The sequence below is a fragment of the Vidua chalybeata genome, chromosome 2 (genome assembly GCF_026979565.1).
Source record: "Vidua chalybeata isolate OUT-0048 chromosome 2, bVidCha1 merged haplotype, whole genome shotgun sequence".
NCBI lineage: Eukaryota > Metazoa > Chordata > Aves > Passeriformes > Viduidae > Vidua > Vidua chalybeata.
This window is the reverse complement of record NC_071531.1, coordinates 90,213,579-90,226,777: the sequence shown is the minus strand read 5'-3', so window position 1 is coordinate 90,226,777 and position 13,199 is coordinate 90,213,579. Positions and strand designations below refer to the sequence as shown.

The window sequence follows — 13,199 nt, the reverse complement described above, 5'->3', positions numbered from 1 at the left end:
AAAGGCTTGGTAAGCTCATCACATTCCTTAAAAGATCCTGAGATCCCTTGACTTCCTTCTAGAACCATGAAGGACACAGATCATACAACAACAAAATGTCCTGAGAGAAGTAATATGACCTTGCACTTCAGACATAAAAGTAACTCTGACCATTGCCAAGACACACAGTAAATGGTTTACTAAAATTTGAACCTTCTTCCTTAAGTATAGAAGGCTTCAGAACCCAGTGTTGGTTTTGATAGTGAGGAGGAGGAGGCAGGATGTCTCTGGACTTCCACAATGGCTGCTATTTCAGTCTTTTTAAGACTGGTTACAATTTTTTTTTCTCAAATTGTCTAGGGAAGTTTGGTTTTGAGAATGGATTGAGAGATTCCAGTGAAATTTATTTTATCAGCCATCTCTTTCCACTTTGTTTCTCTTTCCTTGGTTGTTTAAGTGCTTCCAAGTTTTAAAGTCAGCACTAGGAAAAGACTGAGTCCTTTTTCTTCATGTGTATATGCACCTTTAAATAAAAAAAAAAATATTGCTGTCTTCAAATCTCTGAGCAAAAATCTTCACAGCCTGAGAAAGTGCTGCGTCCAAGAAAATAAAGTCAGGGAACCAGCATCCTGCTATGATTTTTCACATACAGTATTTTTCTAAAATAATGCTGCATATTAGTTTACAATTCCTCATTAACAAATAAATAATTTGGGGAAACTGACAGATAGTTACGGACAAAAATTCCTTGTTTCTGAAATCAAATAAATTGCTGGTTTAGAATCAACTTATATATGTTACTCTGTCATGTTTAGATTAATGAACGGGGTTTTTGGTGTACATTGTGCAATTTCTTGAATCTTGGAACTTTTTCCTCAAAAATCCAATTTGAAAAGCAATCTACTTTTCTGCAACGTAGCAAAACATGTTTTTACAGTATCTTTGATAACAGCAAGGGTGTTCAATATACAAAATCCAAATTCCAGAGTGCTACTCTTAGAAAACAAATAGAAGTTCTCTCCAGGTTTATACAGACATGATATTATGAAGTTTTCAGATTTTTTTATAATAAATACATTCTCAGAAGTATAGAATGCTTAATGCACAACCACAAGCAAGGAATTTATTTAAGTACTTTTTTGTGACTCATATTTGAAGTTTCCAAAAGCAATTCTTCAGTTTCAGAGGTTGATATACGTAATGTGACTTGACAGCAATATTTACAAATATATTAATTTGGAACATCACAGTGAGTCAATTCAGTGAAGTGGAAAAAAAATTAGATGTTCAGGATCACTCTGTTAAACCTAGGAGTCTACATATTTGTAGAAAACAGGCAAATATTACAAAAAGTTTCATATTATTCTGCAATTTCATAGAAGACTGTTAAGGTTTTCAATGCCATTTACCTCTAAAAGAAAATCAGTTTTTGTAACACTGTTTTAGTTTTCCTCTAATGTTTTCAAAAATATGTGGAAATGTGAAACTTGAATGACCCTTAGAAATTATTTAAAGCATAATAGTTAATCAAACAGCTAAAAAATTTGACACATTATTACCCATTTTTGGTGACTAAAGTTACTTACTACAAATAATTGTCAAAAACTAAAAAGTAAAACTAGCACTTGTATTACCTTGTTAATTTTTATGAGGTTTGTGTACAGCATTTTAATTACAAATAATATACATTATACGATTGCAAGGGACACTGCCCAGGAGTATTTTGACCTGACATTCAGGAAAAGGCATTTGGTTGCTCAGTAAAACCACTGTATTAAAAAGGATTTCTAAATTAAAAGGCATGTTCTTTCCTTCAAAGCTGTAATGTTTTGCAACAAAACCTTGCTTAAACAAATACATACTACTCCTGCTTTGGACTTGATTATAGTTTCTAAAAGACAATAATATCCATATTTATACACTCTTATAATACCTATAGACTGAAACCCATTATATTGGTTAATTAAGAAAATAGGTTACATTACCATATTAAGACAAGGCTCCCCTAGTCTTTTCTGATAGATATTAATCACTTTATCAATAAGAGAAGTGACAGAGTATAGTTTTTACATCTAAGCATGACATTAGGCCAAGGAGATCCAGAAGTCAGGACTACAAATCTTGGTATACAGGACTAAAACTCCGAAAAATTATGTTAAACTGAAAACATGATCTAGGAGAAAATAAAGATGCAATTAAAGAATGCAAATAGTTAACTAAAAATAATCAAGTGAGAAAATACTGGATGAGGACACACAGTGTGTAGCTACTCTGGTATTTTGGTGGTTAGAATTAGCATGGATAAAAATGATCAGCAAAACCATATTCTTGCATAAAAGACAACATGCTACCCTGAACTGAAGCTGATCTTTACAGTTTACTTATTGGTAAGGCAACAGCTGTAATTCCTGTACAGAACGTTCTCTACCTATGGAATAAAGAAATTAGAGGAATTCAGCAGAAAATATTAACTACCAGAGGTCTAAAAAAGGTGACAAAGAAAGCAAAAATTAAATAATCAGGAGCCTTTCAGTTAAGAGGAAATTAACACCCAGAATGCGCATGCAAAGTGAAAGCTCATTCTGCAGGAACATTACTTGTTCGTAGTGACCAGAAGGAATCCTTTCCCTAAATCTAACCCTGCCTTTTTACAGGTTTATCGTATGTACTTCTCAGTGCCTGGGAACTAAGATGCAATTTTCTTTAGCCAGTATATTCCACTTTTTATCAGTTTCTTGCTTCTGTAACAACATTAAACACAGTTAACTACTTTTACATTGGTATTATCTACTCCAACCACACCAGATGTGTTTAACAACCAAGTAAAAAGCTTTCTATTACGGCTCAAGAGATGCCTTTAAATAAAGCAGTACAAGGTCTGCAAACAGAACTGTAAGAAAAAAAGCTGTATATGCATCCACAGTTTTCAGGTAAAAGCAAATACCTCACCTGTTTCTTCATATACACCTTTACCCAAAATCCTCAAGGTGTGTATTACCATCAAAAGAGGTAACTTTGTTTTTAGAGCAAATGTTCATGTTAAAAAACCAAACAAACAAACAAAAAAAAATCATAGCAAATAAAACCCCAAACGCTCAATTCCTAAATTCCTCCTCTTTTTTTTTCCCTTTACCTAACTTCCCACACTTCCAAACCTTAATGGCATTTTATATACCCCCCTTGCTTCACTTGGCCATTTTCATTGCTTAAGATTTTGCAGTCTGTAAAGGAACATTTGTTGGACACCGAACCGTTTAAGCTTCTGACTTCTAACATGAGCTCAGCTTTTGATAGCAATCCCTATATACAATTTGGACATGTTATCAGAACAGATATCTTATTAGCAAACAAAGCATTTTGCTTCAGTATATTCTATCAATATTCTATCTCTGCATAGCTTAAGTACCAGTACTTCTGTGTGAATTTGACTAAGATGCTGATATGAATAAAATTAACTCAAATATCTGGTTACAGAACTGAGTACTAAATCCACAGGCTTCTAAATATTTAAACTATATTAAAAATCCTAAGTTTGACCCAACAACACTACATCAATTTATCCTTACATCTTAGCTACATCCTAGCAGTGATTTTACAAGCAATATATTCACCTCCATATAAAAAAAAAGAAACACATTGAAAAGTTTGTCAGACAGTTCAGAATGACATCTTCTTTTAATACACTACACATGCTCACTCCTATGCAAACCAAGTTTTAACTGTCATGCTGTCAAGAAAAATGATAATTCCCTAGTCATATCTTATCTTTCCAAGGAAGTAAGAACTACAGAACATTTTACAATAGAAAATTGTATCATATGTTTAATAAAACCTGCCGCTTGCATGAAAGCCCAGAGTTGTTGTATTTGAAGCTGACATTGAAAAAGAAAAAAAAAAAATCAAAAAACACAACCAGTGAACAAAATGCAGAAAAGTGGGAAGCATTTCAAGTTTTATACATGTCTCTTCTATTTCCTCAGCCCTCTCCCAGCTTAATGCAATATAAAAGTCCATTAATGAAAGCCTGAGCACATGTAAAGAAGTCTTACAGCTGCATTGGGTCATTAACTGTGATAGACCTTCTTAAGAGATATATCCATGTGCCTATTAAGAAAAGTCCTAACCTGAAAATCACTTTAAGTATGGTGCCTTATCAATGTTCAACAATCAGACATTACCTGCAGCAACAGATGTAGCCTTCTTTTGAATGCTCCCCCAAATCTGGTTTCAAATTTTTTTATATTAAAAACCAACAAACTAAAAAAAACAAAAAAAAAAACCAAAAAAAAAAAAAAAAAAAAAAAAAAACAAAAAAAACAAAAAAAAACAAACAAACCCTCAAAACCAAGAAAATAAACCTCCAAACCAAAAAGCTATTCATACTTCTTTGATCTGATGAAATTAGGTTAATTGCACTCAAGTTTTTCTTTTAGATTTTGCAACAAATATTGTGGAATTACCTTGGTATTTGAAAATTTGTAAGTGAAACAGAACTGCAGCTGATAGTTAAGGTAGACTCTGATTAACCAAGCGAGTTAGTGCAGAACATCCTCTGTAAGGGGAAACTGACTCATTTGAAATGGCTTGAATCTTTCCACTCTCAGTGCAGTACACAATGTACACATCTTTGTTCTGGCTGGGATGGAAGGAGGCTTCTCAAGCTACAGATTTTTTGATTAGTTATTTTTCTTTAAAGTGGTTCAATGTTGTTTTTTTGCTTTGCAGCAAAAGTATCTACAACCTCTGTGTGGAACTCTGCCCACTTTTGATTCCTTAAGTTACTTCAAAAGAGCTAAGCAAACTACTTGAGTCTGTCCTTTATATGTATGAGCAAAGGGGGAAGAAAATAACTGCAAAACATTTAAACTGGAATTTGATCTCCAACAGCGTTATGATGATTCACACATTTTACTCAGTTTCTGCTTAATCCACAAATGTTCAGTTAAAAAGCCCCAATAAAATATGAATCAAAAAGAGCAGTAGTTGCATTTACTGTTACATCATACAACATAACAAACCTACTGGAAGCCTCAGGCGTACTGCTGTGTATCTTTTTCTGGTAAGACTTTGCAGTTTGTTTTTCCTAAACATACCTAAACTGACACAAACAGGTACGTAAATTTCACAGAAGAGTAAGATGTAGCCATCAAAGATATCAACATTACACTTGCAGGGATACTTGATCCTACTCCTCTGCAACAAACCAGAGTGAAAACAAGGAAACAAGTTGAGGAACTGCTGGCAGCACCGCTCCTGCCACCCGGAGGGAAGCTGCGGCACCCTCCGCCCACGGCAACACAGGCAGGCTGCTTCTCCCTCGCCACGCTCCCGTCCCGCGGTGATCCTCTCCCGCTTCCCTCTGCCCTCACGCCGCTGGAAACTTTCCGCGGGGCGCGGCACGGCCGCTGGCACCAGCGCCGAGCCGCTGCGGCCGCGGGACGCCGGGGCCGCACTCCCAGCGCAGCGCGCCCCGCCCCGGCGGGGAGGCACAGCCTCGGGCACCGCGCCGGGGTACCGGAGCACCAGGCGGGTCCTGCCGGACACACCGATGTGCCACCCTACAGCGCGGGCTGCCTCCCGCCCGCCTCCACTGCCCTTCGCCCCTCGGCCGGCGGCGGCAGGACAACTTTCCAGGGGACGCTTGCCCTCTCCCGGCACTGGAAGCGTCGGCTCCGGTCGGGCCGGGCAGGCGTGTGGGGCGCTTACCTGATGTTCCCGCTCGGCTGCAGGGCAGGGCAGCGTCCCCGCGGTCCCCTTCATGCCCGAGGGGCTGCCTTGCCCGCACACACGTCCTCATCCAGCTTCCTGCCCGCGGGCTGCGCCTCCTTCCCTCGCCCTGGCGGGGCGGGCGCCGCTCTCGCGGTCTCACCGGCGCTGCAGGGAGGGAAGGAGGAACAGAAGGCGGGCGCCAGAAGGAGGAGGAGGAGGAGAAGAAGAAGGCGAGCAGGGGGCGGGAGACGAGCTGTGCCCTCCTTCTCTCCGCCCCGGCCGCCGAGCGGACATAGAGCAGCCGCTGACAGTCTGCGCTCCCCGGCTGTGGGAAGCACCAGGGCTACCTTGGTCCTCACTGCACCGCGTCCCTGCCGGGTGCCCCCGGCTCTGGCAGGCCGGGCAGAGCAGGGCTCGGCCGTGCCTCTGGAGGGCGCCAGGACCCCAGAGCTCTGCGCTTTATCGGAGCGACCCGGCTCCAGGGTCGGCGGCTGAGCAGGGCTGGGCTGGGCTGGGCTGGGCTGGCACCGCCGCGCCTGGCTCGCTGCCGGAGATGGAGTTTGGGGCCGGTCTCAGGGTGGGACGGACGGGCTAGGGAGGCTTCAGGATGTGTGGTAGGAGCCGGGGCAGGACTGATGTGGTGGAGAGCACAGAAGGAGCTGGGGGGCGAATGCCGGAGGAGATCGTGAGAATAAGGTTTGCGCAGTTCAGGAGCAGAAAAAGGGATCGAGGAGGAAAAGACGGAAACTGAACAAGACAGAGAAGAAGGGTGATGTAAGGATTGGGAAGATGAATGATAAATGCATTTTTTGCTGATAAATTTTGTAGGAAGGGTGTTCAGAAAGGCAAGGAGGAGTGAATACCAATGGGATAACTGAAGAGGAGAAAGGAGTAGGAAAGGATTATTGGGTAACAAAGGAGAAAATGTGTCTTGTAAGTCGTCAAAGGCAGGTTTTGGGAAGGCGAAGAGACTAAGGAGATAAGGATTCCGAGGAAGCCAAAATTTTACTGGGCTTGGCTGGAAATATGTGTGAAACTTAGATGATGGGTACAGAGAAGATGTTTAGCGACCTTATCCTGGAGGTTAGAAGAATGAGTCACTAAGGAAGTGATTTTAACTTAGAAGGGATTTTAGTTAGGGGAAATATTCTCAAGTGGAAGCATTGGAAAAGTAGGAAATAAGCACTGTAGGAATTGCCGGGTAAGAAGGAACTCTGAAATCAAAAGAACAATTCCCAGCCTGAAACAGCTAGTGTATCTGAACAGAATGCACAAAGTTCTTGGTTGAAAGGGGTGGGAATGTTGCTTCTATATGGGATAGAAATCACCCTGTCCAGAAACTTCTGTAAGAATTGTGCAGTATACCTTACCATTTTCTGGCAAATCGTGCCATCCCACATGGGTAGTGGAGAGTTGTATTCAAGTTCTCCAAACTAAACTCACGTTTATAACCAGTGTAGCAAAGTGGACCCTGACCAGCCAGGACTAGCAGTAAAAGCAGTATTCCCTACAGACTTGATATCATCCTAGCCCTTGGAGAACTGAATTGAACTTTAGCTTTTAGCCAACCCAGTCTGAAGAATGTACGGGCATGCAGATTCATTGCTTTTAGTGTCTGGAATGTCTACTGCCTCTCATGTGGAAAATGACTTGAGATACGATGGGATACAAACTGGGATACATGAAACTGGAGTAAAAATTACTGTGTGTATACTGAAATGTGTCATTGAAGTATTTACTGCAGAAATGAGAGGAAAAAATGTTGAACATCAAATTAATCTCTTCATTCAGAGGGTAATTTATTGTTGGAATAACCCCTTCCTTCATTGATTTCCTCCAACTTTTTGACCTACAACACTCTGAAGTAGTTTTTTGGGTTTTTTTTTAAGTCAGAGATTTATTCTGGTCTATTTTAACACCTTGAATTTTAGCTATTGTGAGACAGCTGTAGTGAACTGTAGTGAATTTGTGTCCAGCACAAGGCTTGTGTTGTATGAGTGATTTACAATAAGCAGAACATTGTATGCACAGGCTAGTCAGGGTATAGATTGGATTAAAAAAAAAAAAAAAAGTGTCGTAGCCTGCTTTGGGGTAGGACTATGTAATCTATATCTTTCCCTTTGGTTTTCTCTCTTCATTTTTCTTCCTGCCCTTTATTGTGCAGAATCTTCCTTCTTCTTGTGGCTCATCAATCCTACCACTGTACTAATGTCTAAAACTAATTTTACATATTTTATGTATGTAGAAATTTTTATGGGAGTTGTTACCAGAGATCTTGCAAATGATACTTTGGTAGCCATCTCTTGCATTGAAATGGTGTGCCAGTCTGGACTTCCAGGTGCTGTATTGTAGTATTGGAGAAAATAACAATGGTTAAAAAGAAATGTTTAGCTGGTTGTTCATAGGAGTTGAGAGCTCTCTGGAAGTTACCTGTGGAGGTGCTGCTCAGGACTGGTAAAAATCTTGTATATATGAAACAAGGTGAGATCAGCATTTTCAAGTTATTCCTGAGCTTTTTCATCCCTGTTTTTTTTTTTTTGTTTGTTTGTTTGTTTTGTTTTGTTTTGTTTTTTTGGGTGGTCATTATGAAGATCTGTAGCTAATCGGGAAATCTTTTGTGAAAGGCCACTCTCAGAGGTGCTGTTTGCTACCAGTTTGCATTTTGTGTAACAAATCTTTTCTAATTCCTTGAACTGTTATATGTCTGGATTTGAGATAATGTACTGCAATTTATTGTCCTGGATACACTAGCAAGTTTAATCAAAATCAGTGGAAATTTCAGTCATTTTCTTAAAAGTATGTGCTTGTTAACAAATTATATACTTGTTAACATAATCTATAATGTACATGGATCTGTAAATCCAAAGTATCGTTTAAAAATTATTGGTATGGGTAAAATTCTAACAGTAGGCTTTAATCACTGGGACAGCATTAGAATTGGATATGTTGATCACCTAGATTCAATGGTATTAATAACATGTGTATAAGAATCTGCTCCACACAAAATGAAATATTATATTATGGATACCAGCTATAAACTCCCTGAAGAAAACACATTTATTTTGAGTGACTCTCTATTTTTTATTTTTTTTAAAGACAGATTGCTTGTACAGTGAAATAAGCAGTGAGTGAGATATAAATGTAAAGATATTTGAGGTTGTAATGAAGTAACATGTTTGTAATGAGCTGCCATGTTGATAAGTTCAGGTTTGTGGCATCTATGCCATCCTGTAAACAGCTGAGTTCACCTTCTTGAGTTCACCTTCTCTTCCCTCACCTGTCCCCACCCCCCATCCATCCCTCACTGGCCATGTTGCTTATGTCTTTTTTTGGATTCCTACTCAGCTGTAACAGAAGCTAAATAGCTTTCCCAATAAAGAAATTCAAGGTCGGAGTTGGGAATAGCTCATACTGACGGCATGGATCCATCTGTACTCAGCTGGCTCACAGCAGCTTAGTTATTGTTCTCCAAAGACGCAGCCTTTGGGTTACACTGTCACTTCTCACTGTGCTGTCATGTGCCATGTAAATGTTAATCTGCCAGCATAGCCCTACCCTTCAAAAATTGTATACTGGGCTGTGAAATAGCCCAGTTGTCTCTGGGAATTCTCTGTGGCTCATGCTACAAGTCCAATACTGTTGTTTGAGCACTTAAGAAAAGAGCAATGACACCCCCCTCCCCCCTCAAAAAGACCAGAGACCAAACAAAAAAACCCTTAACAACAAAACAAAAAAAAACCCATAGAGTTCTTAATAGTTTCAGGAATTATGCTTGAGCGATCATCTTCCTTCTGAGAAAAAAAGTCTTAAGTTGTTTTATGAGGCCATCTCCCTGGACACTGTCCAACTGTGTAAGTTTGAGTCTGAAAAATGGAAGGTGGTCTCTCTCAGGGCTAAAGGATCCAACAGCTTTTCTGTGGCTATGTGTCGTATGACCTGCTTTTTCTGTGAGCACCTATACAAAACATAAAGCAAGCTCTTGACAGCATATTAGCCATTTCAAGAAATCCAGGGCTTTATCTGGATTCCATGGTCAGTTACTGATAACAGCTTCCCTCAAAATCCAAGGATAGAATGACAAGGCATTTCTTCACATTCAGACTCAGTGTCCATGAAAAGAGCCCAGCCTAGGTTTGAGCTCCAGAGGACTGGAGCCCATGGGCTACCTAAGTACACTGTGCTTCCTATAATCCTGAGCTCCTGAGAAATTAATACATGTTCCTCTTCAGCTGTTCTGTTGCCCATTTTATTCCTTATACTGCATCTGGAATCCATGATTGTGTCTCAGAGTTGTGTGTGCTCACAACAAAAAGCATCCTGAGCATTCTGAAGACTGGTTTTGAAGATTTCTGGTTACTCCTAATAATTCTACAGCCACTTAGGCAATAATATCGGGATTCATTTGTAAACTGAGATCTGAAGCCTTTTCTGGCACCTTCTCCATTGAGGGGCCCCAGAGTGTAGGTATTGGTTCAGTCCAAGGCTCCTTTCAATGCGACCTGCTAGATCCAACCAAGAGGAAACACAGACAGGATAGCTTCCTTGGTCGTGCCTGGCAGGCAGTTTTTTGCATGCCTTCTGTGCCTCCTTTATTGCCCTTCACCCTTGTTAATATTTTTCCTCTTGAATTTGAATGTACACTTCCAAAGATTTCTTGACTCAATGCAATTTTACTGTAATTAATTCAGACTACACATTTTGCTTGTCTTTTTGTACCCTTTAGATATAACCAATATGAATGCACTCTTAGCAGAATGAACACAGTTCTCATTTCTACCAGTTCTGTACCAATTTATATTGTATTATTTTCTTCTCAGTTGCTAGTTTATCTCTTTTTTTCCCTCTGTCTGTGGAGAAAGGGATAAACTAATTAGATTTTAAATGCCATATTGCAGTTCTAAATAAGGTATTACTCATTAAAAATAACCTTTTATTAGGACCCATTTTGCCACAAAATGTCTTGTAGGGCATGCATTGTCCCTAAGTAAAATTTTTAACAATTTTTTTTTAATTTGTTTTTTAATTCTACCTGCTTAAACCAAATCAGTCAGTGATACAATGTACTTGGATAAGTGTTTTGGTAGTGTCATGGTAAAGGTGGTTCATAAGCATGAAGCTTTGTTTCATAAGCATAATTGTCTCACAGTGATGTATGGTAAAATAGTGTATTATATTTTAACTGGTCAAATATGACAACTAAGACTTGTCTTTTTCTTTTCTTTTTTTTTTTTTTTTAATAGGATTATTTCCTGAAATTATTGGAATCTCTTTCTGTAGTCATACAAAGAACATGGATCACTGTTGTAGGGATTCTAGCAGTGGTTATAAACAAGCCCTTTAATATCCTCCTGAAAAGAAGGGTTTAGAATATTGTTAACAGGGGTTTTCTGCTTTGCTTTGGTTTTGGTTTTATTTCTTCTATCTAAATTATACTATATCTCTTGCCAAATTGCTATCAACATGCATGCAGCATAACAATTTTATTTTCAAATCTTTACTGTCAGCTGAATAATGTCCTTTCATGACACTGTCTGTGGAAATGTGAATTCCTTGGAGGCTTTGTAGTAGTAATCAGTACTTTTGAAATTTCTTTTGTGCTGTTATTCAGACTTTAGCAAGAATTGTCATACAGCCCTGAAGAGGAAAAATTTCGTTGAGCCACTAGTTCTTGTCTCATCTAGATGAAATCATGCTCGCTGTATGTCTTTTAAGCATACCAAGTAATGGTAGTAATAAATCTGGTGCTTCAGTTGTGTTACTACACTGAAATGTTATTTTACATCATTCTTTTACTGTGCAGTAGTTGTGCTGGAATTACCTCAGCCTTCACATCTTATATCTATCATAAAATTTTAAGTTTAGTTTATATTAGTATGTGTATCTTTGTTTCACTTTTTGCTTTTAAGATTATGGGTAACACATGTCCCAATAAGGAGCACAAGGAAAGTAAATAACAATAAATAAAGAAAATATTGCTAATTACAGCCATCTGTATAGAGACAAATGAATACATAATAGTACTATCATGAACAGGCCGTGAATTCTATCCTATTTGTAGGCTGTTAGAAATGTATACTACTCACTTCAGCTGCTGTACTGGGTATATTCAGTTATATATGTGGTTAAATATTTACAGTGTGGACCATTACTTTGTGTACAGTAATGCATAGGGAAGTCCTTTAATAGTACCTATAGATTAAACCATTTAGATTACTCCATGAGAATCAGTTCTCAGGTCTTATTCCACAGTCTCACATGTGGAATAGTAATGTTCCCTGTTTGCTGTGCCATGGCTTCTGTCCCAACGCAAAAAAGAAAAATTTGGACTGTTATGAAATCCCCAAACAATTTAGAGTCTTTCAGAATTGCTTGCTCCCATTTAAAAGCAACTTTCACCCTTCAGTCTTGAGGCTATAATGATATTTGAAATTCTATTCTTCTATGAGATGTTAGTGACAGAGCGCACCCAAAATTGTCCCTTATCTGCTTATAGAAGAATTTCTAATCTATGTTCTTACAGAAGTTCAGAAAGATTTTGAGGTTAGATTCCAGTGTAGGATCAAGTCCTACAGATCATGTAGGACTTCTAAAGGAATCCAGGTTTTTCTGAGAGCCCTCAGTCCTGTGTTTCTGCCATTCTGAAACATGATGAAGAGGCACAGATAATTTCCCACTGAAAAGGAGGGAATTATAGCAAATGGCAACCAGAATAATATAGCTACCCTAGAATTGTGCCTACCTTTGCAAAATTGAAGCCCAGTTCCATGAACATACAAGAATTTTCAGGAACAGTAATTGAGATGAAATAGCCACGAAGAAAGGCACTGTGAAATCATAGAATTCTTTAGTGTATTTTCTCAGTTAAAACCAAAACCTATCTCAGGCTTTATTTAAGTATTAAACATATTTTTTTTTCTCATACAAAATACAGTTATGGCTTTGAAAAAGATGATCTAATAGATCCTGGTTCTGTGTAACTAGTGCAGGATATAAATTTTCTGTGCAAAATATAAATTCATTTAGGATAAATGTAATAGAGGTGAGAGTTGCTTATACAGACATAATGTAGGAAAAGTGTTTTAAAATCTCCTATAAACTCCCACTACTCCCAATTCTGGTTCAATTTTTCAATCATCAGTGTTATAATAGGCATAGTAGTTCTTGAATAACTTCTTATTTCTAGGATCAGTATTCCCACTGCTGAGTTTGTGAGCATGGTGGTTTAATTCTTTAGAAGTTCTGAAGAGTGAAGGAATGAAGGGCTAGATATCCTTCTGTGGGCAGTATTTCTTAGCTCTCTGCTTAACCTCTGTGTTATTTTGGATTTCATTATGAGAATGCTATCTTTGATTGCACACTGTGTGTGCCTTTTGGAACCTAAAGCAAGTTCCTGTATTCCACACCAAGAAGTAGTCTCCTTTAGCTATGAAGATTAACTGAAATCTGATGTATTCTAGTGCCAATGAAGTATGTGTATATCTGAAGCCATATTATTAAAATTACCTTCACAG

At 38.7% G+C, this 13,199-nt stretch overlaps 1 protein-coding gene across 3 annotated transcripts in view; it reads right to left on the bottom strand.

Moving 5' to 3' along the window:
- Nucleotides 1-5,843, bottom strand: part of SGCG (sarcoglycan gamma) — a 104,159-nt gene extending 98,316 nt beyond the window's left edge. For 2 of the 3 annotated variants that reach the window (XM_053933961.1, XM_053933970.1), the window contains exon 1: nt 5,686-5,843. The gene's annotated coding sequence lies outside the window, so the exon portion shown is untranslated. Of the gene's footprint in view, nt 1-5,072; nt 5,101-5,685 lie in introns of those variants that run through there. The other variant, XM_053933966.1, reaches the window with a different exon arrangement.
- Nucleotides 5,844-13,199: the final 7,356 nt, after the last annotated feature.